The sequence below is a fragment of the Danio rerio genome, chromosome 18, assembly GCF_052040795.2.
Source record: "Danio rerio strain M-AB ecotype USA chromosome 18, GRCz13ab, whole genome shotgun sequence".
NCBI classification, from domain to species: Eukaryota; Metazoa; Chordata; class Actinopteri; order Cypriniformes; family Danionidae; genus Danio; species Danio rerio.
In genome coordinates, this window is record NC_141038.1 from 3,175,346 (window position 1) to 3,200,661 (window position 25,316).

The 25,316-nt window shown below is 39.4% G+C and overlaps 2 long non-coding RNA genes across 5 annotated transcripts; both read left to right on the plus strand.

Moving 5' to 3' along the window:
* The first annotated feature begins 13,899 nt into the window (after positions 1 to 13,899).
* On the plus strand, positions 13,900 to 16,301 carry LOC147839631 (uncharacterized). The gene is made up of 3 exons (XR_015514681.1): positions 13,900 to 14,844; positions 15,092 to 15,831; positions 15,913 to 16,301. It is a non-coding gene; the product is annotated as an uncharacterized LOC147839631 (long non-coding RNA).
* A 4,344-nt stretch (positions 16,302 to 20,645) lies between these two features.
* On the plus strand, positions 20,646 to 24,913 carry LOC147839632 (uncharacterized). 4 transcript variants are annotated; one of them, XR_015514640.1, is made up of 7 exons: positions 20,646 to 20,704; positions 20,832 to 20,893; positions 21,368 to 21,434; positions 21,596 to 21,866; positions 22,233 to 22,285; positions 22,396 to 22,511; positions 23,104 to 24,303. It is a non-coding gene; the product is annotated as an uncharacterized LOC147839632 (long non-coding RNA). The 4 variants fall into 4 exon arrangements; XR_015514637.1 differs by lacking the exon at positions 21,596 to 21,866 and having other exon boundaries at positions 23,104 to 24,913; XR_015514638.1 differs by lacking the exon at positions 21,596 to 21,866 and having other exon boundaries at positions 22,238 to 22,285.
* Positions 24,914 to 25,316: the final 403 nt, after the last annotated feature.

Consider the following 25,316-nt stretch of genomic DNA (forward strand, 5'->3'; position numbering starts at 1 on the left):
GGAGGGGCTTGAATTCAATGTCAGACGGGTGATCTATTGATCTTCAACTTTTTTTTTTGGGATACAATATTATTAGTCCTCCTGTCAAATTTGAATTCAGTAACACTTTAGAAACATGGCCCAATAGTTAATGTATTTACTAACTGTTATGTCCCGAGACGTATCTTTGGTGAGCAAAATGAGCTTTGTTTTGTTTTTCCCTCTCTCTGGCTGTAGCTGCCGTCACACTAGAGTTTGAGCTTGTGAAAACCAAGCGGCAACCTCCCGCTCTCCTTCAGGAAGCGAATACGGAAGTAACTAAAACTGCAATTCATCCGAAATTCCGCTAGTCCTGGCCGATCCTGGCTCCAAAACAGAGCAAATTTCAATTGAGCCCACTGTTAGAATGGCCAACTTTACAGCAGAAAAAAAGGTGTTTACAGCCTGATACAAAAAAAAAAGATTGTGGTTAACACAGCTAATATTACCCTTCATGACAACTGTGAGGGGGGTGAATTTTTTTATAACTCATCCGTTTCCTTTATATTAAGTTATATTAAGTTTGCATAATTAAGGGAGTGGCCACTTGAGTGACAGCTAGGTCTCGCTGGTCGCCGTCACGTCACCTCAGCTGAATCCTGCAGATTAGCTGCTGAACTTGAACATATTTATCGTATTTCTGTGTTGTTTTATGTGGCTTTACACAGTCAACTGCCTTTTGGACTTGTTTCCCACAATTATTAGATGGCATGGCATGCTGAGGGCACTTAATTGTGCTCACAAACCCATCACGTGGCCTCCGTTTCCCATGTGAGTAAAGTTATATGCTTATATACCATCTCTATACATGCATTTGTTTTATTTAAGATCATTTATCGTTTATATTTATATTTAGAGCTGTAATGCACTCCAGAATCTGACGAATTGATGAGCTGTAGGCTCTAGAACAGTCATCTGAAGCGTTGTCATACAGTGTTATGCTGGATTTCATCAATAGTCTTACATTAACTAACACAGACTATATCTGAAGTGTTTGGAAGTAATTTGCGTTTTCTCCTGTTGAAAAACGTCATAAGAACAATGTTTAGTGGCTCAATGTATTACAGCAGTGTTTTCAAAAGTCTAAACACTTTATTGATATAGTGTACAACCAAGCACAAGTGGTCAGAACACAAACGAGTCGCAGGTGATGAAGTATTAAGCATTTTCCCAAAGTAAAGTGTGTCTGAACCAGGTCCAAGCTAAATGCCAGCAGGTGTCTGTAGCTCCGCCCACTCTCCGCCTCTTTGACCTTGTTTGGTATCCCGCCGTGGGTGTGATGACGACGGTTGGCCGCGCCTACTTGTGGCTTCTTTTGCGCTCTTTAGAAACCTATGGGTGATGTCACGGACACTACGTCCATATATTTTACAGTCTATGGTGAAAACCTGTCGTACGGCGCTGGAAAATGGGTGGAGTTAAACAGGATGCTTAGACATTAAAAACAACGAGCAATTTCTCCATATTTTACATTTCTGTCCAGAGATGTCATGTTTTGATCTGCGATTGGTCTCACGGTCAAGTGATGCGATTTCGCAGGTCAGAGTTCACCAAAGTTGAACTTTGCAGAGCAGTGAACTGCGAAACTTGACTTCGAATTTATGTTTCCTGTCTGATGCATTTGCGTGCGTATGAATGGAAGTCTATGGGGAGAAAAGTCCAGTGTGACCGCAGCTTAAGTCTCTCTCTCCCTGCAGGTAATTGTGTCCAGCCTGTAGTGATCATTGGATCTTTTCAGTGATTGGCTGTTAGGAGAGGAGAGAGAGTATTTAACCTGAGCTGCACCTCAAACCAGTGTTGGTGGTGGCTGGATGGAGCAGTGGCTGAGCTCTTCTCCACAGCTAGACCTGTTGTTTTCTATAGCTTAAAGATTTGATTTAGCTTAAGGGTGCTTTCACACCTGCCTTATTTAGTTCGGCTGAATCGAACTAGAGTTCGTTTTCCCTCTTGGTGCGGTTCGTTTGGGCAGGTGTGAATGCAGCAATCGCACTCAAGTGGGCACCAAAAACAGACCAAAAAAGCATACTGAGATCTCTGAGGTGGTCTCGGTGCGCTTTCAAATGAACCCTGGAGCGGTTTGTTTGTGCTGAGAATATAATCTGAACTAAAACAGACCCAACCGAAAGAAGAACTGCGCCTTTTTGGACTAATACTACAGAGACCTGGGGACGCAAAACTGAGCGCACATGCACAAGTGCAAAACCCCTCCCCGACTCCTCCCCCTAATAAATATGCGTATGACTCTACTTTGGCAAAACCAAACAAAAAATCTATGTCAAAAGCAAGTAAGAAGAGAAACTTTGAACAGAATGTGAACTGGAGGAGCTCCTATCCTAGGTAGACCGGAGAAAAAGTGTGTTTTTTGCAAGTTTGTCCTCTGGAATTAATAACAAAAGAAAAAAATAGAGTGGGAGAGTTTAGCTGACGCGGTTAACGCAATAAGGTCTGAACATCACACTGTGAGGGAATTAAAAAAGAAATAGTCAGATTTAAAGGTGTAAAATTTTGCAGTGTCTATTTCGGCAAAGTGCAAATAGAGTGATTCCCGCCCGTTTGATTGACATAGACAACAAAACTAAAGAGAGCAGGCATCAGCAGCACAAGTGGCGCAGCTCGTAAAGCGCATGGCAACATGTTTTGACTCGATCGATCATGAACCCGGTTCGAATCCAGCATCTGATAAACAAATTCTTCTTTTTTTCCCCCGCTGCATATCGGATTTTGCTTACTCTTCATCACGAGGAAGACAAGTAGGAATCATTAATAAGTGTGTGTATTAAGCGCATCATAGCATCACATATTATTTGCACATTTATTGAGTGGAAATGTTTCTGATTCACGTATGCAAATTCATCTTCAGATGGCGCCTTTATAGCAATGTGTGTGCAGTCGACTGCTCTGATTACATTGGAAAAACTGGCGACCGCTGCAAATTGCGCTTTAATGTTTGGCTTCTCGACTGCATGGTATGGAAACCTTATATACCTGCTAGACATGCGGATGACCTCGACCTACACAGCTGCCATTGCACAGCTCAAATATACTTTGTAGTGTGCAATTTAACACAATTGCCTCTAGGAGTCGCCAAAGGAAATAAAACAGAAAAGAAATACACATACGCCAGACATGAAGTTGGTGTGAACCAACGCACATTCTCACGTTCATTTCATCGTTAGTAAATCCAAACGTGAGCGTGAAACCTGTCATACGCAGAGTTTTTGAAAATTATATATATATTAAAATTATAAATAAAAAAATAAATTATTTATTATATATATATATATATATATATATATATATATATATATATTTATGGGAAGTGTTTATATATATATATATAATTATATATATAACACTTCCCATTCACTTTATACATGTCAACCCTCCCGTTTTAGCCGGGTTTCTCCCAAATTTTCCATTCCATCCCACTATCATCCTATCATTAAATATTTTCCCGTATTTCTCATGTAATTTTAATCCTGAAAGCACGCTGAAATGAATATAAAAAGGTCTGCATTCACTTTCTTTCCTTTAAAGCTGTGCGTCGATCATCGCCCTTCATATGCAACCTCTGAATGCATGTATACGGGATGCGCTCTGTATGATTAACTGATCCCAGATCAGCTTCTCTCATTCACACACACACACACACGCAGATAGACAGCAACAACACAGCATCACTCTCTCTCATTTACACACATACATACACATACTCGCTCGGGAGGGAGGGAGGGATGTTATTAGACCGCCCGCTCCTGTTCAAATTACACCAGTTACTGACCGCTCCCGCGCTTTATTCTGAAATTTAAATATGCTGATTTTTACTGCAAAACACCCATACACACTCATTCACACACACACACACACACACACACACTCATACACTACGGACAATTTAGCTATTTCAATTAACCTATAGCGAATGTGTTTGGACTGTGGTGTGAAACCAGAGCACCCACAGAAAACCCACGCCAACAAGGGGAGAACATGCAAACTCCACACAGAAATCTCAACTGGCACAGCTGGAACTCAAACCACTGACCCTCTTGCTGTGAGGCAACAGTACTAACCACTGAGCCAGTGTGTCGCCCTCCGCATTGTATGTCAGCCAAAAATTATCCAATGCCAAACAGCCAAACATCAATGGAAGGCCTAATTACTCAGCTTTCAAGTGAAAATTCAAACTTATTGTCACATTAATGTAGAGAATCAAACCAAAATACTAGAGAATCCTTTTTTGGCACTGAAACTGAATGTTTCACTCACACATTTTCAGTATCTCTGTCTGAATCCTCTTGGGTTTGTCAGAATCACAGACTCTGTTCTCTCCGGTCTGTCAGACTGAACTGAAAACCGCTGAAGTCACTGGTCATTAAAGCACAGATCCACTCACTGGCTGTCCGTTCCAGAACACAAATCAGCTCCATTTATGTTTTCTCTGAGCCAATGTTTTCCCATCCGGCCGAGTGCACTGTACAGATCCTGTTGTGTTTCTTGTGGATCTTTCAACCTAGGTTCATTGTAAAATTGTGCCTCAGCCAATATTTTTTCGAAGTGTAAAATACATTACTCCGGATGCATTTTGATGTACATTTCAGATGACTAATCCACTAGAGGGCGCTGTCTACATTTTGCCAAATATGAAATATGTTGCTTTGGGTACATTTTGTTGTACGTTTGAGATGACTAATCCACTAGAGGGCGCTGTCTACATATTGCCAAATATGAAATATGTTGCTTTGGGTACATTTTGTTGTACGTTTGAGATGACTAATCCACTAGAGGGCGCTGTCTACATTTTTTACAAATCTAAAATATGATATTTAAGGTACATTTTGTTGTACATTTCTGATGACTAATCCACAAGAGGGCGCTGTCTACATTTTTATAAAATCTAAAATAAGTTACTTAGTGTTTGTTTTATTGTCCATTTCTGATGACAAAGTCAATAGAGGGTGTTTTCCAAAATTTTTAAGAATCTGAAATTTGTTACAAAGGGTAGGTTTTGTTGTCTGTTTCAGATGACAAATCCACAAGTGGGCGCAATATAAATTTTAGCAAATCTAATATACGTTGCTTGGGGTGTGTTTTGTTGTACCTTTCAGATGACTAATCCACTAGAGCGCTGGCTACAGTTTTACGAATCTGAAGCAAGTTACTAGGGGTACATTTTACCGCACGTTTCAGATGACTGATCCACTAGAGGGCGCTGTATACATTTTTGTAATTCTCAGATAGGTTCCTTAGGGTATGTTTTGTTGTACATTTCAGATAACTAATCCACTAGAGGGCGCTGTATACTTTTTTGTGAATCTAAAATAAGTTACTTAGTGTTTGTTTTATTATCCATTTCAGATGACAAAGTCACTAGAGAGTTTTCTACAGTTTTTAAGAATCTGAAATTTGTTACAAAGTGATAGGTTTTGTTGTATGTTTCAGATGAAAAATCCACTAGTGGGCACTGTATAGATTTTTGCAAATCTAATATACGTTGCTTGGGGTTAGGGTTGTAACGGTATGAATTTTTCACGGTATGATAATCGTCTAAAACAATACCACGGTTTGACGGTTTCGCGGTATACGGTATGTTACAAATGTTACAAGATAATAGAACAGTGAAGCAAATTTGACTTTTTCCAAATAATATATTTTTACTTACTATAAACAACACCACTTACAATGAACAAATAAAAATAAGAAAATAATAAATAATGTGTCAAAGTCCAAATAAAGTCCAAATAAACATGGTGCAAATCCTCAGTAAAAAATAGATATAAATATTTACTATACTATAAATAGTTACATAACGAAACTAGATTCAATATGGAACATCCTTAGGTTTTATGTGCCAGCATGGATATGGTTGTCTATCGATATGGATTTGGATATGGTTGTCTGCAATGCAGATAAACAGCTGCATCTTCATTTGTGTCTTTTGAAAAAAGCAAGAGCAGCAGTTCGTCTTTGCTGTGTCACTGTTTTGTCATGTTTCTGTGCTGCTGTGCATGCAAAAGTACTTAGTATGAGAATTATTTCATGCAAAACTTTTTTTTTTGCGTTTTATTTAGCCGCTCAGAAATTTATGCCTATCTCTCATTCCGTGTTGTTCAAAAAGCTTGGTCCACAAACAAAAGCGAAACCTATGCTTATTGGTTGTGATATAGCGAGTTTAAACCAATCTGGGCATGGAGGAGGGACAATGCATCAATGTATCATGTCTGATTTGTCCGGAGACACAGTGACGAGCGTTTCTTTGTCAAATCAGCGTTGTCAAATGTTGATGACGTAACCGCACTGATTCCGGAGCCTCTGAAAGTCCGCGAATGTTATGTGATACAGCAGTGGAAAGCTGAGATTCTCTTCTTTATGCCAATCTTTGAATTGTATGAATCGGATCAGTGGATCAAAAGTTATTAAACATTTAAGACTTATTAAACTTATTTTTAGCCGCGGGCGGCTGTCTCGGTCTTTAAGGAGACAGAAAACCGTTAAAGGTTAAAACCGTTGATATGCAATTGTTCATGGTATGATAATCGTGCACGTTCAAATCGTGGTAAACCGTCATACCGGTATATTGTTACAACCCTACTTGGGGTGTGTTACAGTTTAGCCTACAGTTTTACAAATCTGAAACAAGTTACTTGGGGTACGTTTTACCGCACGTTTCAGATGACTAATCCACTAGAGGGCGCTGTATACATTTTTGTAATGCTCAAATAGGTTTCTTAGGGTACGTTTTGTCATACATTTCAGATGACTTATCCACTAGAGGGCGCTGTCCTCTTTATGTTTTTGCGAATCTGAAATAAGTTACTTAGGGTACATTTTATCACGTTTAGATGAAAATTCCACTAAAGGGCGCTGTTTACATTTAAAAAAATTTAAATAAGTTAAATGTGGTACATTTTGTTGTATGATTCAGATGATTAATCCACTAGAGGGTGCTATCTACCTTTCTACGAATCTGAAATGTGATATTTAGGGTACATTTTGTTGTACAATTTTTTTTGGCTACAGTTTTATGAATCTGAAACAAGTTACTTAGGGTACGTTTTACCGCACGTTTCAGATGACTAATCCACTAAAGGACGCTGTATACATTTTTGTAATTCTCAAATAGGTTTCTTAGGGTGTGTTTTGTTGTACATTTCAGATGACTTATCCACTAGAGGGCGCTGTCTACTTTTTTATGAATCTAAAATAAGTTAATTAGGGTTTGTTCGTTGTACATTTCAGATAACTAATACACTAGAGGGCGCCATCTACATTTTAGCAAATTTAAGTTACATGTGGTACATTTTGTTGTACGTTTCAGATGACAAATCCACAAGAGGTCGCTCTCTACATTTTTGTGCATTTGAAATATGTTAATTAGGGTATATTGTGATGTACATTTTAGATGACAAATCCACTAGAGGGCGCTGTATACATTTTTGCAAATCCAATATGCGTTCCTTAGGGTACATTTTGTTGTTAATTTCAGATGACACATCTTTCTTATCAACTTCAACTACCAGATCATACAGATAACTTAGCGAACCCCTGATTTAATCCCCAACCAATAGTGTTTTTACAAGCAAACGTAAGACATCAGTGCACTACGACCACAGTTTGATTTTACATTGTTTTTATCTCTGTGCTTCACTAGACTCAAACCCCAGGGCTCTGTACCACACTGTACAAAGTGAACTGTGTAAACTGACCTCACCAGAAAAGTTGGTAATGATCCTGCAAATACAAGACTTCTTAAAGGAAATGAATGCAGCATGGAGAGTTTTGAACACTGTGTTGAAAGTAGTGAGTGTTTAGAGTTTTGTGTCTAGAGTTTAAAAAGATTGATATTAGGGTTCTGAAATTTATGGGAAAACAATTTTAAAAAATCTAATAACATGATACTGTAAACATCATTAGTGCAAAAAGGAACACAAGTTGTTGCTGTCATACTGCCCCCTAGTGTTTATTTTACCCACAAACTGCAGTCAAACGTCTGTTCGCAGTATGATTTGTAGCTTCACCAAAATGTAGACTAAAGCACGTATTTTCCAATCAGCCTGTGGTGTGATGTTTGCTTCTGCGTGCTAATGACTGGCCATCAGGGGCCCGAGTCCGTTCAAAATGCTCATGTCAGCGTTTCTGACGCCGCTTAACAAGCCCCTAATAAATGAAACCAAATCCGACCCTGTCAAAGTCGTTCAGATGTAAATGTCCTCCGCCTGAGGCTCAAACGGGTCGTGGAGTTTCGACTTAAAAAGCAGCTTTGAATAATTGGCGTCTTCTGTAAGTGATTGGAGCGCTTGAAGGTGTTTTTTCTTTGAACGGGAGATTTCAGCATCAGTATCGACAGCGCAGATCACTCATCCTCTGAGACCAAATCAAGAAGAAGAAGCTCCAGTAGAAAAATGAAGAAAGCTGAAGAAATGAAGGAAGTCTTTAGTGAAACAAATTATAGATTTTAAAACACAATCTTCTTCTTCTGTTTGTTCTCTATTTCCACCTGGGGAAGAGTCACTTGATGAGATCCAAGATTTGTGAACACATACACTTAAAGGTGCAGTAGTTGATCTGCCAGAATGCTAGCATTAGGATAATAGACTGATTTCACGCGGCCGCCATTTTTAAAAGCAAAATCGAAGCTGCGGTGGGAAGAAACCCGGAAGTATCGTTGAGAGTTACATAGGAATGTTCTTGGCTGTTTATCTTGTCAGCAAAGATAAAGTGACACAAATTAAAAATTTCACCGCCTTACGAGTGACCCGAAGGTCCGTTCTGAATGAATGGTGAAAATAAAAAGGATATCAGAGCTCATCTTCAGCTAAGTTAAGGGAAAAGGCACTAGTTAGCTAACGTTTTCTTTCCCAAACATATGTTTTAGATGCCATTTATCAAACTGGAGTTAATGAACTGATTCTTTCACTATATTAGACTTGTCAAGATACTGAATTACAAGAAAAAAAACGTAAATTTCCCGTTAACATGTAAGGCACTGTTGATGGCTATCTTAAAACAGTGCTGATTTACCATTGTGTTCACGTGCTCAACAGAAATGACTGTGATTGGCCGAGAAGGTCATCAGTTCACCCTCCACTGTTTACAGAGTACAAACACAGACGAGCGATCTGTGTTTGGAGTGCGAAGCAGCCAGGAAGATCAGTCGAGTCATCCGCGCTCAGCGCGCTTCAGTGTTAGCGGAAATAGACAGTTATAAAACTTCAGTACCGGGACAACACTATTACAGACAACATGAGGGTGTGCTACAGCGGACTGCAGTGTTTTATAACTCACCGAGTTACATATGTTGAAGCAGGAAAGCATCCTCACTGTGTATAACTGCTGCCATGAACTGAAGCCTAGAAGGACACTTAAGCGTATTACTGAGATTGTCATGCTGTTTGATGCTAAATTGCTTTTAATTATTTAAATAAAATTAACAAAGATATTAAAGTGATGTTTACACCATTTCTGCATTTTGAAATCTCGGCAACAGCTAGAGGTTTGTAGTCCACAGCATGTTACTGCAATGTTTACAGTGCTGGTCCTATACTTCTGGGTTTCTTCCCACCGCAGCCTCGCTTTGGTTCTTTAAAATGGCGGCCGCGTGAAATAAGCGTATAGCTTAGAATTTTTATGACCCTCCCATTCTGTCCAAAGCCACGCCTCCTTAAGTCATGAACTTGCGAACGCGCACTGATTATATATAACAGTAGATCATGTCATTCACCAGTTAGAAAACTCTATGGAGACACGCACTTTATCAAGCGTAGTTGTTGACAGGCCAGCAGGTGCAGGATTATACAGGGTGGGCCATTTATATGGATACACCTTAATAAAATGGGAATGGTTGGTGATATTAGCGTCCTGTTTGTGGCACATTGCTATATGTGAGGGGGCAAACTTTTCAAGACGGATGGTGACCATGGTCGGCCATCTTGGATCCAACTTTTGTTTTTTTCAATAGGAAGAGGGTCATGTGACACATCAAACTTATTGGGAATTTCACAAGAAAAACAATGGTGTGCTTGGTTTCAACGTAACTTTATTCTTTCATGAGTTATTTACAAGTTTCTGATCACTTATAACATGTGTTCGATGTGCTGCCCATTGTGTTGGATTGTCAACGCAACCCTCTTCTCCCACTCTTCACACACTGATAGCAACACCGCAGGAGAAATGCCAGCACAGGCTTCCAGTTTCCGTAGTTTCAGGTGCTGCACACAATAATGTGCATCTTTATTAAAGCTGCTTTAAAACAATAATTATTGTGAGCATGTGTTTGTGTGAGCGGATATAAGTGCAGTTTATTTATAAACTAATTTCGAGAGGATAACGTGCTTATGATTGCTTGCTTGCCTGTTCTGCATTATTCAATTCTTGATTCACCAATCAGATGATTTCTAAGCCACCATAAATACCCTCAGTTCCATATCACAGCCATCTTGATTTTGAAGAATCCCCCCTTCCACCCCTACTCCTCCTGGACGCCTACCCAGGGAGGTATATGTATGCGTATAATTGTGTGTGTGTAAATGAGCATAGTGTGTACATGCAAGTGATTGTGTGCATATATTTGTATGTGTTTGTGTGAGCATTTGCATGTGTGTGTGTGTGTGTACATTCATGTAAATGTGTATGTGTGTGTACATTTGTGTGTGTGAGTTTATGCTTGTGTTTGTTTGAGCATGCATGTGTGTGTGCTTGTATGCATGTGAGCTTGTGTATGTTTGTGTGAGTATGTGTTATTTTGTGTGTATGCTTATTAATGTGTGTGTGTGTGTGTGTTTGTGTATCTGTGTATGTGTAAGTGGGTGTGGTGTGTGCAAGCAAGTGATTGTGTGCATATGTTTGCGTGTACATTCATGCAAGTGTGTATGATTATGTGTGTGTGTGTTTGAGCATGCATGTGTGCTTATATGCATGTGATTTAGTTTTTGTGTGCATTTGTGCGTGTACGCATGTGTTTGTGTGAGTGTGTGTGCATGTATGTGTGTGTGCACGTGTCTGTGTGTGTTTAAATGGGTGTGTATGTGCATGCATGTGTGTTTCTGTGTGTGCATTAAAGTGAGTGTCTCACATGCATGACTACCTGTGTGTGTGTGTGTGTGTGTGTGTGTGTGTGTGTGTGTGTGTGTGTGTGTGTGTGTGTGTGTGTGTGTGTGTGTGTGTGTGTGTGTGTGTGCAGTCAGCCGCTGCGGCTCAGTGTTAGTCTCTCATGTCTCAGACAGAAGTGTAATGATGGTCCTGTCAGAGGTGTTGGAGAGAACACAGATTAGAGGATCAATGCTTTCCAATGAAAGGATAAACACTGCCGCCGGTTTAGCAGCAGGAAATACAGCTGAGAGACGCTGACAAAGAAAACACACACACACACACACAAAAAGCTGCATCGATTTACTCATCTTCTATTTCGGTTTCCGCCATCAAAAGAAGTTGAAATGATCCTTTACTAAACGCAGTTGTTGTGACTTGAGAACTGAAGCCGCTGTGTGTGTGTGTGTGTCGCTGATTGTTGTGCGTTTGCTTTCAGACTGGATTCATAACACTGACAGCTCAATGTGTTTTCACTGCAGGTACGAAGCTTCACTGGTAAACAACGAGCGTTGGAGGAGTTTGTCAGCTCTTTGAGGGATAAAAAGTGCAAAAAACACATCATTACCTATCATTTATATAGCGCATTTATTATGTATGGGCATACACCCAAAGCGCTTTACAATCATGAGAGGGGGGGGTCTCTCCACACCACCATCCACAGCAGCATCCACTTGGATGATGTGACGGCAGCCACAGGACAACGGCGCCAGTGCTTCACCACACGCCAGCTATTGGGGGAGTGGACAGACAGTGATACTGCTAATTCAGTGAATAGGGATGATTAGGAGGCCATGATCGTAAGGGCCAATGGAGGGACACCAGGGTTACACCCCTACTCTTTACCTGACGTGCCATGGGATTTTTAACAACCACAGAGAGTCAGGACCTCGGTTTGACGTCTCATCCGAAAGACGGCGATCACTGACAGTGTAGTGTCCCCTTCACTTTTACTGGGGCATTAGGACTCACACAGACCACAGGTTGAGCGCCCCCTGCTGGCCTCGCTAACACCACTTCCAACAGCAACCTAGTGTTCCCATGTGGTCTCCTATCCAGGTACTGACCTGCTTAGCTTCAGTGAGTAACCGGTCTTGGGCTGCAGGGTGATATGGCGTGTCGCTTGTGTGAATGAGTGTGTATGGGTGTTTCCTAATACTGGGTTGCTGCTGAAATGGCATCCATTGTTTAAAACATATGCTGGAATAGTTGGTGGTTCATTCCACTGTGGTGACCCCTGAAAATTAATGAATAATACTTTTTTTTTTTTTTTTTTTTATCTTTGCAGGTAACAGGCTACTTAAAGGGGTGTGAGTTCAGTGTGTGAACCGCATGAATCAGATGTGTGTGTGAATGGACTAAGCAGTGTTCATGAGTCAGTGTGGTCTCTCACTCAAATAGACAGACACAGATTAAAGGATCTGTCTCAGAATGTGTGTGTGAGTGCGTGTGCGTGTGTGTGTGTGTGTGTGTGTGTGAAAGCATTCTCTGTGATCTGTGATTCAAGCTCCTGCTGAATGAACAGATGGATCACAATGAACTATAACACCAGGAAAATGAAGATTTCTCACACTCATGTTGTGTCTGAAGCATATGCTGAGGTTTATTTTCTATTCTGAAGAATGATTCAGTGTTTCAGGATCTAAAACACAGCGAGGCGCAATTGGAAAGTATGTAAGCATCGTGAGGCTGTTTTGAATAGAGTTTTCTAGCATATGCAGGGTTCAACACTAAGGATTTTTTCTAGTGGCCCGATCGGGCCAGTGGTTCAGATTTTTACTTGCCCTGCCAAAATTTTCACTGCCCCACAAAAAAAAAAAAAAAAAAGAAGTTAATAGCTATTTTTTAGCCACATATTTTAAATAATTTCAAGAGTTCACACTTAGCTGATGATTGATGGAAAAACTTGTTTGGCGTGCTGTCCCGGGAGAGATCCTCGAGCCTTGGGCTCCCTCCCGTTGCAGGGCGAGAGGGGAGTTTGAGCTTAGGTAGATCTCGATGACTCCCCCTCCTGCTTATTGGTGCTAAGTGTCAGATAAGGATGCTGAGAAGGAGCTTGGCTAAAATATTTTGGATTAATTGTTTAGAGTGCTTGTTTTTGAACTGTGGGAGGAAACTGGAGGACCCGGGGAAAACCCACGCAATCACAGGGAGAACGAGCAAAACTCTGCACAGAAATGCCGTCTGGTTTGGAAAGGAATTAAACCAGGGGCATTCTAGCTGTGAGGCAACAGCGCTAATCGCTGGCCACCGTGACGCCCATTTGAAAGGAGGGAAAGTAGAGTTGGGTGGTGGGGGGTTCTTCAAGACGAAGATATTGAGATGAGAAAAGTCTGGTTATTTATAGTGAGTTAAGGATCGTCTGATAGGATAATCAGTCATTAGCTAAAGTTGGAACAGCTGTGAACAATCATAAGCTTGTGATCCTCTCGAAATTTTATAAATAAACTTCACGTGTCAAAAGCCAAACATAATTGTATACATACACTTTGCTCAGCATAACTTTTCTTTAAATACAACTGGGAATTGAAAAAAAAATTGTTTACAATTGATAAAACTAAACTTTGAAAAAAATATACATATATATATTATAAGCAAAAATGTGCACTTTAATTTTGACACCCACACCAAATATAAACCGTGCCGCCCCAATATTATAAATAACTGTAATTAATTTTCCTAAAATGTGTGTGTGTACCTTGTATTACTTACTTAATAGGAACCAAATGTCCTACTAATTATAGTAATACCAGTCAATTTTAACCTTGTGGTGACTGTTTTTTTTTTTTTTTTTTTTTTGAGTAAATGAGGAAAACGGCTCAAAAATCACACAAAATAAAGACTTTAAAACAATGCATAATGTTGAATAGGGTAAATATGTACGGTCTGAGTAGAATTTACAGTCTGTAAAGCAGAAACATCAAGTCTATGGTAAGTCCTCATAAGGATAGCTGTACAAGGGTGTGTGTGTGTGTCAGCAGGACGTCTCTCTGCTGCAGGTGAATGAATGAGTTGAAGCTGATGTTGTTAATGTTGCTCACAGCTCAAGCTCAGACATCTGATGACTGAAGAAGACTGATGTTTCCAATTAACGGCTCACTGATCCCAGATCTGAGTCACTGATGAAACTCCATCAGGTTAGAGATCTGCTCTGCGCAAACACTGTTCTGCATGCTTATTTTACGTAGCTTTCTGGAGCTTTTAATGCAGATGGACTGTGGCACTTTGTTTGGTGCATCAAAATATTAAAGTGTTAAATAATACAAAATACTTTCACATATACAATTATTTGTCAGAAATATTGCTGAAAAATATTTTAAATGTCAAATGTATTCAGGTAAAAAAGAACAGCAATCAGAATTTAATATGGATCTGTTTGTGCATATGTGTTGGTCAATTTAAATATGCATCAGAAATGTGCTTTTAGCCTTTTTCTTTTATGCATCTCGCATTATAAGCATGTGACACATGAATTGCACACATACAAGGTTGCTAGGGTGTAACTGTGGTTGCTAAGGTGTTCTGAGTGTTTTCCATGTTGTAACTGCTATTCCTATGAAGCTCTGAGTCGTTCCTACTGTGTAGTTGTGATTGCTAGGGTGTTTTGAGTCGATGCAAGGGTGTAACTGTGGTTGCTAAGATGCTCTGAGTCGATACAAGTTGTGTAAATGTGGTTGCTAGGGTGTTCTGAGTTGTTGCTAGGGTGTAACTGTGGTTGCTAAGATGCTCTAAGTTGTTGCTAGGGTGTAACTGTGGTTGCTAAGATGCTCTGAGTCGATGCAAGTTGTGTAAATGTGGTTGCTAGGGTATTCTGAGTTGTTGCTAGGGTGTAACTGTGGTTGCTAAGATGCTCTGAGTTGTTGCTCGGGTGTAACTGTGGTTGCTAAGATGCTCTGAGTCGATGCAAGGGTGTAACTGTGGTTGCTAAGTTGCTCTGAGTCGATGCAAGTTGTGTAACTGTGGTTGCTAGGGTGTTCTAAGTTGTTGCTAGGGTGTAACTGTGGTTGCTAAGATGCTCTGAGTCGATGCAAGTTGTGTAAATGTGGTTGCTAGGGTATTCTGAGTTGTTGCTAGGGTGTAACTGTGGTTGCTAAGATGCTCTGAGTTGTTGCTCGGGTGTAACTGTGGTTGCTAAGATGCTCTGAGTCGATGCAAGGGTGTAACTGTGGTTGCTAAGTTGCTCTGAGTCGATGCAAGTTGTGTAACTGTGGTTGCTAGGGTGTTCTAAGTTGTTGCTAGGGTATAACTGTGGTTGCTAAGATGCTCTGAATCAATGCAAGGGTGTAACTGTGGTTGCTAGGGTGTTCTGAGTGTTTGCCATGTTGTAACTGCTATTCCTATGAAGTTCTTAGTCATTCCTACTGTGTAGTTGTGATTGCTAGGGTGTTCTGAGTCGATGCAAGGGTGTAACTGTGGTTGCTAGGGTGTTCTGAACTGCTGCTAGGGTTTAACTGTGGTTGCTAATATACTTTGAGCCGATGCTAGGGTGTAACTGTGTTTGCTAGTGTGTTCTAAGTCCATGCTGGGGTGTAACTGTGGTTGCTAAGATGTTCTGAGTTGTTGCTATGGTGTAACTGTGGTTGCTACAATGTTCTGAATAGTTTTTAGGTTGTAACTGCTATCCCTATGAAGTTCTGAGTGGTTCCTACTATGTAGCTGTGATTGCTAGGGTGTAACTGTAGTTGCTAATATGCTCTGAGCCGATGCTAGGGTGTAACTGTGGTTGCTAGGGTGTTCTGAACTGCTGCTAGGCTTTAACTGTGGTTGCTAATATACTCTGAGCCGATGCTAGAGTGTACCTGTGGTTGCTAGGGTGTTCTGAGTTGTTTCTAGGGTGTAACTGTGGTTGCATTTTCTTTTCGGTTAAGTCCCTTTTTTAATCAGGGGCCGCGACACTGGAATGAACCAACAACTTTTTCAGCATATGTTTTTTGCAGGGACTGCTCTTCCAGCCACAATCCAACACTGGGAAACACCCATACACACTTGCATTTACACACATACACTATGGCCAATTAAGTTTACCCAATTCCCTTATATGGCATGTGTTTGGACCGTGGGGGAAACCGGAGCACCAGGAGGAAACCCATGCCAGCACAAACTCCACACAGAGATGTCAACTGGCCCAGCCAGGGCTCAAACCAACAACCTTCTTGCTCTGATCGTGCTACTGACTGCGCCATCGTGACGGCCAAAAATATATATATAATAAATAAATAAATATAAAATATGTATAATAATTAAAAGAAAACTATAATAATGTATATTGCTGAGAATTTATAATGAAATTTAGTGTCATTAGTTTTTAAAATTTGATTATTTTAAATTATTTTAGTTTGGGAATTTTTTTGATGACCCTGACAACTTTGTCTTAACAGTTTTTGTCAGACTGACCTCAGTATTTCCCGCTATTTCTTTCTGGGAGCTGCAGTCGTATGCATTCAATTGAAGATTCATTAACCTGTGCCCAGTACAGTCATTAACAGTCACTTGTTAACTCCTTAATTAGTCTTTCATTAACAGAGATGTTGTGAGGAAGCGCAGAAGAGCTGCAGTGTGGTTTGGATCGTGGTTTGGTTTTGGCCTGGTTTGGATCCAGTGTTTCCCTGCTGGTCATTAATCATTATAAAGACTGGATCTGTCCACGGGCCGGAGCTCGCGGGCCTCTCACGCCTCATAAATCTACAGCCAGCACAATCTCAGCACGGGATCTGCTGAGCCAGAATCATTACTGCACTGGAGGAAAGTTTTGGAGGAGTTGCAGGTGCTTCATTTGTTACTATTAGAGCTTATTGAATGTTGTCAGTGTTATATGAGCATTAAGTAAACGGTGCGAGGGATATTTCAGCTCTGCGCTATTCTGCATGCATTTGTTATTCTGGCTGTCCAACTTCCACATGGCAGCTTCCTAAGAAGATGAGTTGGAGCTGATGTAGGAATGTCGAACTATAATTGCGAATAATGGGATAAGTTTTGTAGGCTGTCTGGGGAATTATACTTCATGTATACCATTACCAACATTAAAACATTTAAAGTTGCAGTTTCTCGAGAGTTTCTGAACAAAATGTAACTGGCAACAGAATACATTTTTTTCCGGTTGCCAGGGTACAGTCTAATAGGTTTCTAGGGTGTTTTGAATTGTAACTAGGGTGAAATTGTGGTTGCTTAGGCCTTCCGAGTAGTTGCTAGGGTGTAACTATGTGGTTTCTGAGGTGTTTTGAATAGTTGCTAGGGTGAAACTGTGGTTGCTAAAGCGTTTGAGGGGTTGCTAGGGTGTAACTGCGGAGTTTCTAGGAAAGTTACTTCATGTATAACACAACATTAAAACATTTAATGTAAAGTTGCAGATTCAGAAGAAAAAGTAATTGGTCAGAATTTTACTTTCTGGTTGCTAAGGTGTAACTGGTTACTATGGTGTTTTGAATGGTTGCTAGGGTGAAATTGTGGTTGCTAAGATGTTTAAAGTAGTTGCTAGGGTGTAACTATGTGGTTTTTGAGGTGTTTTGAATGGTTGCTAGGGTGTAACTGTGGTTACTATGGTGTTTTGAATGATTGCTAGGGTGAAATTGTGGGTGCTAAGGTGTTCCAAGTGGTTGCTAGGATGTAACTGGAAATTGTTTTGGGGAATGTTACTTTACGCATTACACAATATTCCTTTTCTGGTTGCTAGGGTCTAACTGTGGTTACTATGTGTTTTGAATGATTGCTAAGGTGAAATTATGGGTGCTAAGGTGTTCCAAGTGGTTGCTAGGCTGTAACTATGTGGTTTCTGAGATGTTTTGAATGGTTGCTTTTGTGAAATCGTGGTTGCTAGGGTGTAATTGTGGATTTTCTGTTAATGTTGCTTTATGTATAACATTTTCATCATTAAAACATTTAAAGTTGTTTTTTCTTAAGAGTTTCTGAAAAAAAATGTAATTGGAATTTACTTTTCTGGTTCCAGGGTGTAACTATGTGGTTTCTAGGGTGTTTTGAATAGTTAATTAGGCTGAAATTCTTTAAGAGACTAAGCTGAAAAGAAAATGAATGAATGAATGAATGAATGAACGAACGAAGGAATGAATGATTGAATGAATGAATGAAGTTGACGGTTCATTCCGCTGTGGCGACCCCAGATTAATAAAGCGACTATGCCGAAAATAAAATAAATAAATGAATAAAGTTGGCGGTTCATTCCGCTGTGGTGACCCCAGATTAATAAAGTTACTAAGCTGAAAATAAAATAAATGAATGAATGAATGATTGAATGAAGTTGACAGTTTATTCCGCTGTGGCGACCCCAGATTAATAAAGCGACTAAGCCGAAAATAAAATGAATGAATGAATGAAGTTGTCGGTTCATTCCGCTGTGGGGACCCCAGATTAATAAATCGACTAAGCCGAAAATAATATAAATGAATGAATGAATGAAGTTGGCGGTTCATTCCACTGTGGCTACCCCAGATTAATAAAGTGAATAAGCCGAAAATAAAATGAATGAATGAAGTTGGCGGTTCATTCTGCTGTGGTGACCCCAGATTAATAAAGGGATGAATAAATGATGTTTGCTTGTTAATTGATTCATTTATCAATTAATTAACCGCATTGTCACTATGACCGTATTTATACAAGTGGCATACAAATTAACAAAGTAAATGAAAAGCAAACAAAAACATCTGAATAAAAACACATCTTCATCTAAGCTCTTCCTTTAAGCTCTGAAATGGAGGTTCCCCAGGGCTTTTCTTCTGCAGTGCATCACGTCTGGTGTTTGAGGAGTACATCAGCAGATGCTCCTCCGAGAGACAGACAGAAGAGCAGTGATTCTGACAGCTCCTGATTGCGCTTTTTGCTGCTCATTTTGTCCTTTGTTAATGCATTGCATGCAACTCACATCTGCTTTAATATTTCCTGCGGAGGCTCCAGAGAGTTTGAGCTGAAGGGAATGAGTCTTCTTGACAATTAAAAGAGAGCGTCTCCTCTGCGTGCTGAAGTAAACTTTGAAAAACTCCACACAGGAGAGGAAGGTTAGCGTGACGCAGGTCGTGTTTTGATCCCTCGCTGTCGTTCTTGCTCTCAGACGGCCTGTTTTTGGGCTCCTGAAGGAGATCTCCTGCTGTGCATAAAACATGAGCTCACTGACACTCCTCCTGCTGCTTAAAAGGGACTTTTATAATAGAAAAAAGGGAAACAGAACAAGTCTGCACAACCCATCATTTTCACTGGACATCCAGTAGCATCTCAAGACAGCCTCGTAATTATTTCTTGAACAGTTGTGAAACATTTATTAATTTCATTTTTATTCAAGCTTCTAAAAAATGTGATTTTCTTCTGGTTGCCAGGGTGTAAAGGTGTAGTTGCCAAGGTGTTTTGAATGGTTGCTGGGCTGCATCTGTTGTTCCTACAACATTCTGAGTAATTACGACCCTGCAATTGTGATCGCTAGGGTGTAACTGTGGTTTCCAGGGTGTAACTATGGTTGCTAAGGTGTATAGGCACATAATATTTGACTAGATATTCTTCAAGATACTAGTATTCAGCTTAATGTGACATTTAAAGGCTTAACTAGGGTAATTAGGGTGAAGTTAGGATAATTAAAAGTGGTATACCAGTGGTTTGTTCTGTAGACAATCTAAAACAAATATCGCTTATGGCAGGGGTGTCGTAACTCTGTCCTGGAGGGCCAATGTCCTGCAGGTTTTAGGTCCAACTTGCCTTAACACACACCTGCAGGGATGTTTCTAGAAAGCCTAGCCCAGGGGTGGCCAACCCTGTTCCTGGAGATCTACCTTCCTGCAGATTTCAGTTGCTACCCATATCACACCTGAACCAATTAATTAGGACCTGAACACCACATGATAATTACAGGCAGGTGTTTGATATGGGTTGCAACTGAAATCTGCAGGAAGGTAGATCTCCAGGAACAGGGTTGGCCACCCCTGGCCTACACTCTAAAAAACGCTGGGTTGGTTTTTTAACCCAAATGCTGGGTTGAGACTGCTGGGTAACAAAATTGGGTTGATTCAACCCAATTTGGGTTGAAAATCGATCTTTATCTATAACCCAGCAGTGCTGGGTTGGGAACGCGGACGTGAAAGAGAGCACGCACGTCACGTCAACATGCAGAGACATCAACGTGAGAAACCGCCATTTTCTTTGCGCTGTCTTTGAGGGGAAGCGAGTGAAATTCTGTGTGAGACGTAAGTTATTTAGTGTGTATTTAACAATTTTCATAAGAAATAACACACTTAGTTTACTTAGTATAATATACACGCGCTTTTTTTTCTGTTTCTCCGCCTGATGGCCGACTTGTTGCTCCGCCTCACGCTGACCTGTGCTCGCCTTATGGCTGAACTGTTGCTCCGAGTCCGCCTGACGAGCCACCTGTTTCTCCGGATCTGTTTCTCCGCCTAACGGCGACCTGTTTCTCCGGACCTGTTTCTCCGGACCTGTTTCTCCGCCTAACGGCGACCTGTTTCTCCGCCTAACGCCCGAGCTGTTGCTCCGCCTAACGCCTGACCTGTGCTCGCCTCACGCCCAACCTGTTGCTCCGTCTCACGCCCAGCCTGTTGATCGGTGGACGGGTAAGCGCGCATGGCATCGGAAGGAGCTCGAAAAGTATAAGGTAACTAATGAAACTAACGTGAAGCATGTTTGATGACCACTTTATAAACACAACACCTAGGATAATTTAGGAGCTTTTTATTGTAATAAAATGCCTTTTGAATGACACAGATTTTTATGTTGGCTAGGTGATGACAGTAAGTAACGTTACTGTGATTTGTGATCTTTCTGGGGTGTTAACTGTAAAGCAGTAAGTAGTATTTTTACTCTTGTATTTCTTAAGTTTGTTCATGGATTTTTGTGACAATACTTTGATGCATAAGTGTTGAATTCAGCTTCTAACAATGTTTTTTTTTTTTATCAAAATATATACAATAATTGTCCTGCTCTGCATGTACATTTTGTTTAGCTGTACATCTGTACATTGAATAGCAAATGTTATTAATTTACTATGAGCATTTTACATTCTAGACGTGATTTGAGCTATCTTTAATTAATCCTGTATGTAAGGGTCGTTTCATGCTAACGGAAATGTCTGAGCTAAGGCTAATTCCAACCTAATCATCTTCGACTGCAAAAAGAAAAAGTTTGACCACCGTTTTATGTGACACCCTGGATAATTATTATCATTTAGGAGTATTTTTGTGATATAGTGACTTTTGGCTAACATGATCTTTTTTTACTTAATTTTGCTTAAACGCTTTTATCTGTTATTCTTTTTCAGATGGATAATTGCGTGAAAATCAAACTAAAAGAATGCAATCTTGAGGAGTTAATCCCCACATTTGAAGGTATGTAATAATATTTTACTTGGTTCATTGTAATCATTAGGGCTGCCCTTGTCTAAACATTTGTCTGGTTGACTTGTGATGTTCATTTGAAGCATTAGTTGAATAATTACAGATTTATTAATAAACCATTTATTCATTAATTCATTTTCTTTTTGACTCAGTCCCTTTATTAATCTGGGGTCGCCACAGCGGAATGAACCGCCAACTTATCCAGCATATTTTTTACACAGCGGATTCATGCAGCATACATTGACTTTGCCAGTGTGGACTTTTTTTCTGCAACTAGTGGGTAGCACATTCGCCTCATAGCAACAAGGTCACTTGATCGATCCTTGGCTGGGTCAATAGGCCTTTCTGTGTGGAGTTTGCATGTTCTCCCCGTGTTCGCGTGGGTTTCCTCCAGGTGCCCCGGTTTCCAAAGACGTGGTAAAGGTGAATTAAGTAGACTAAATTGTCAATGGTGTATGTGTGTGAATGAGTATTTGTTTCCCAGTGATGGGTTGCAGCTGAAAGGGCATTCGCTGCATAAAACTTATGCTGGATATGTTGGTGGTTCATTCCATTGTGGTTACCCCAGATTAATAAAGCGACAAAGCTAAAAAGAAAATGAATGAATGAATAATAAATTTTTAGTTGACTAATGGTTATTCAATTATTAGGGGGCAGCCCTAGTAATCATTAGCCACTTCAACACTTTAAACTGAGAGATTGAACTCTAATGCCAATTTGTTTTTGTCTGGTTATTTTTTAAAATCTGCTGTTCATGCAACCAGTGACATTCTCTTGTTTTATTTTTAGCACAGGAGCGAACCTTTCCTCGTTTTTAGGTCAATTTGAATACAATTCAGAGGGTAAGGATTCAATTAAAGGTTTCTCGATGCATAATGATGCATTTAATGCATAATGATTGTCTTAGTTATTTTATTAACAATGAAAATGTTATTTTTATGTTTGTTATTAGGGTGGCATGGGGGCGCAGTGGGTAGCGCTGTCGCCTCACAGCAAGATGGTCGCTGGTTTGAGCCTTGGATGGGTTTCCCCTCCACAGTCCAATGACATGCGGTGTAGCTGAATTGGGTAAGCTGAATTGTCCATAGTGTGTGTGTAAATGAGAGTGTGATGGGTTGCAGTTGAAAGGGCATCTGCTGCGTAAAACATAAAAAGATGTCACCCAAGATGTTCATGTCATTCTTTCTTCAGTCAGAAAGATTTTTTTTTTAGGAAAATATTTCAGCAATTTTATCCATCTTGAACTGAGATTGTGCCTCATTTTTGAAGTTTTTAAAGAAAATTTAAATGCGGCTTCAAATTATACAAATACGGTTGCAAACAGTCCCAGCTCAGGAAGAAGGGTCTTATCTATTCTCATTAAGAAAACACAATTAAATACTTAATAATTTCAAATGCTCATCTTGCCTTACTATTACTTATTAAAAAAAAGTTCCTTAGGTAAACCTGTTGTTGCATTGTCATCTTCACTCGGGCCAAAAAATTGCAGCATGGTGCCATGGTCAGTGGTTAACTAATGCTAACACTGGCTGATAGCTTGGTGTGTTATGGCCTTAATTGCTTCTAAAGGTATTTTAGGTGTTCTAAAGTTAACTCTAAAGATATTTAACTTTTACACTTTTGAGTTTTTAATAAATCTTAATTCTATTTATTTTTTCAGATTGGGACCAATATTGCTGAGTATCTTCATCCATTGAATTCAAGAATCTATTGAGTTTCCTCATGTTCTCATCCTTGGAGACCACCACTTCTTTCAAGCCTTTGCTCACGTGCTGTGCTATTTATTATTGCAAAGTACATTACTTGCCAAAGTGGACGTTTGCTATAAAGCATTCTACATCTTTGGTGTGAACTACCCCAAGCAGTGTTCCCTGGTGTGGCAGACTGTGGTTTATGGACATCCTGGGGAGGAGACACTAGCAGTAAGGGTTCTGCTAGCATTAATTTTTGCTGACAAACAGTAATCATTAATACTGTGACCTCACTGCTTCCTTGGATTCTGTGTTCTTTAACTTGTACTTTGGATTGTGGGGGAAAAGGAGCACCCAGAGAAAACCCACACGAACACGGGGAAAACATGCAAACTCCACACAGAAACACCAACTGACCCAGCTGAGGCTTAAACCACCGACCTTGTTGCTGTGAGGCAATCGTACTACCCACTGTGCCACCATGACACCCATTTCTAAAGAATAGTTTTAATAACTCATTTCTAATAACTGATTTCTTTTCTCTTTGCTATGATGACGGCACATAATAATGGACTAGATATTTTTTAAGACACTCTACACTGCAGTTACATTGCAACTAATGTTTCTTACAGACTCTTTTATATCTCAGGATTGATGTTTGCACATGATTGTTCGAGTAAAAGTTAAAAAAAGTTTTCCTATTTCAAATTTGTTTTAAAATGCTTCCATCCTCAGGTTTCATTTTAACTTTTATATCTGTTTTTTCTTCAAAACTGCATTTACATTGAACTTGATCATCCTTACTGATGATTGCTTTATAGCTCATATATTGATGTTGGCACATAATTGTTAAAGGGAAAGTTATAAAATGTTTTCTTATTTTTTCTTAATATAAAATTTGTATTTTCTAAGTTTTTATTGTTTGTTTTGTTTTTTCAAGCTGTTTGATGCCTTTTCATTATTACTTTCACATATTTTTTTCTGCATTGCAGTTGATGATTTATATGAGAATATGTTGATGTTTGTGCTCAAATTACTTTCTGACTTCAGTCATTTAGATGCATTTTCATTATTACTTCCTTATACTATTGTTTTTCTCTACTCTGCAATAACATTGCAATTGCCTTACTGATGATTCCTGATTTATAAATGATGCAAATGTTTTTGAATGTATTTCAAATATGCATTTTCTTAAGGTAATTTGTCTGATTTCAGTCTGATGCATTGTTACTGAACTTTAGTCAGTGTTTCTGTGATACAGTTTGATAAATTTTCACAGAAATCGTCTTAACCCTTTAACAACCCTTTCAAGAAAAAAAATTGGATTGCATTTCTCAACTGCTAATGTCGCTATTGAACACAATCAGTACATTTTAACACATGTTATAATTTCTAAAATATCAACCTCTACCAAATGATTGATATGTATGTTTATGGTAAAAGTACCAGAATTATGAAAAATCTGAAAAATTATGTGTAAGACCAATTAAAAAAAAAAAAAAAAAAAAAAAAAAATATATATATATATATATATATATATATATATATATATATATATATATATATATATATATATTTAAAAGAAATATTTTGAACACTAAATCATCTTTTTTCTTATGACTTTAACAGTCATTATTTAAAACAGTAAAAACGAGGTCAACCATTTGGTGGAGCAGGCAGTCAAAGGGTTAATGCTGAGGTGCAGATGGGAAAAATCTCAAATTCATTTGGACACATTTTATCTTTTGTCATAAATAAAATTCCATTACTGAACAACTATGTATTGCTGTAGAATTGTTTTTATTTTAGTTTATTTTAAATTTCTGACCCATTTTGGGTTACATTCAACCCAGCAGTGTAGTAATTTTTAACTAATAGTTGGGTTAAAATCACAACCCAGCATGCTGGGTTAAACTTGTAACCCAACTTGCTGGGTTAAAGTAACCCAGCGTTGGGTTTGTCCCTTTTTTACCCAGCGCTGGGTTACCAAAACAACCCAAATTGGGTTGTTTTCAACCCAGCAGTTTTTAGAGTGTAGTAAGAGCTTGATTAGCTAGCCCAGGTGTGACTAAACTTTGCAGGACACCGGCCCTCCAGAACCGAGTTTAGACATGCCTGGATTAAGGGGACTAATAATATTGACCTGAAAATGGATTAAAAAAAACCCAAAACTGCTTTTATT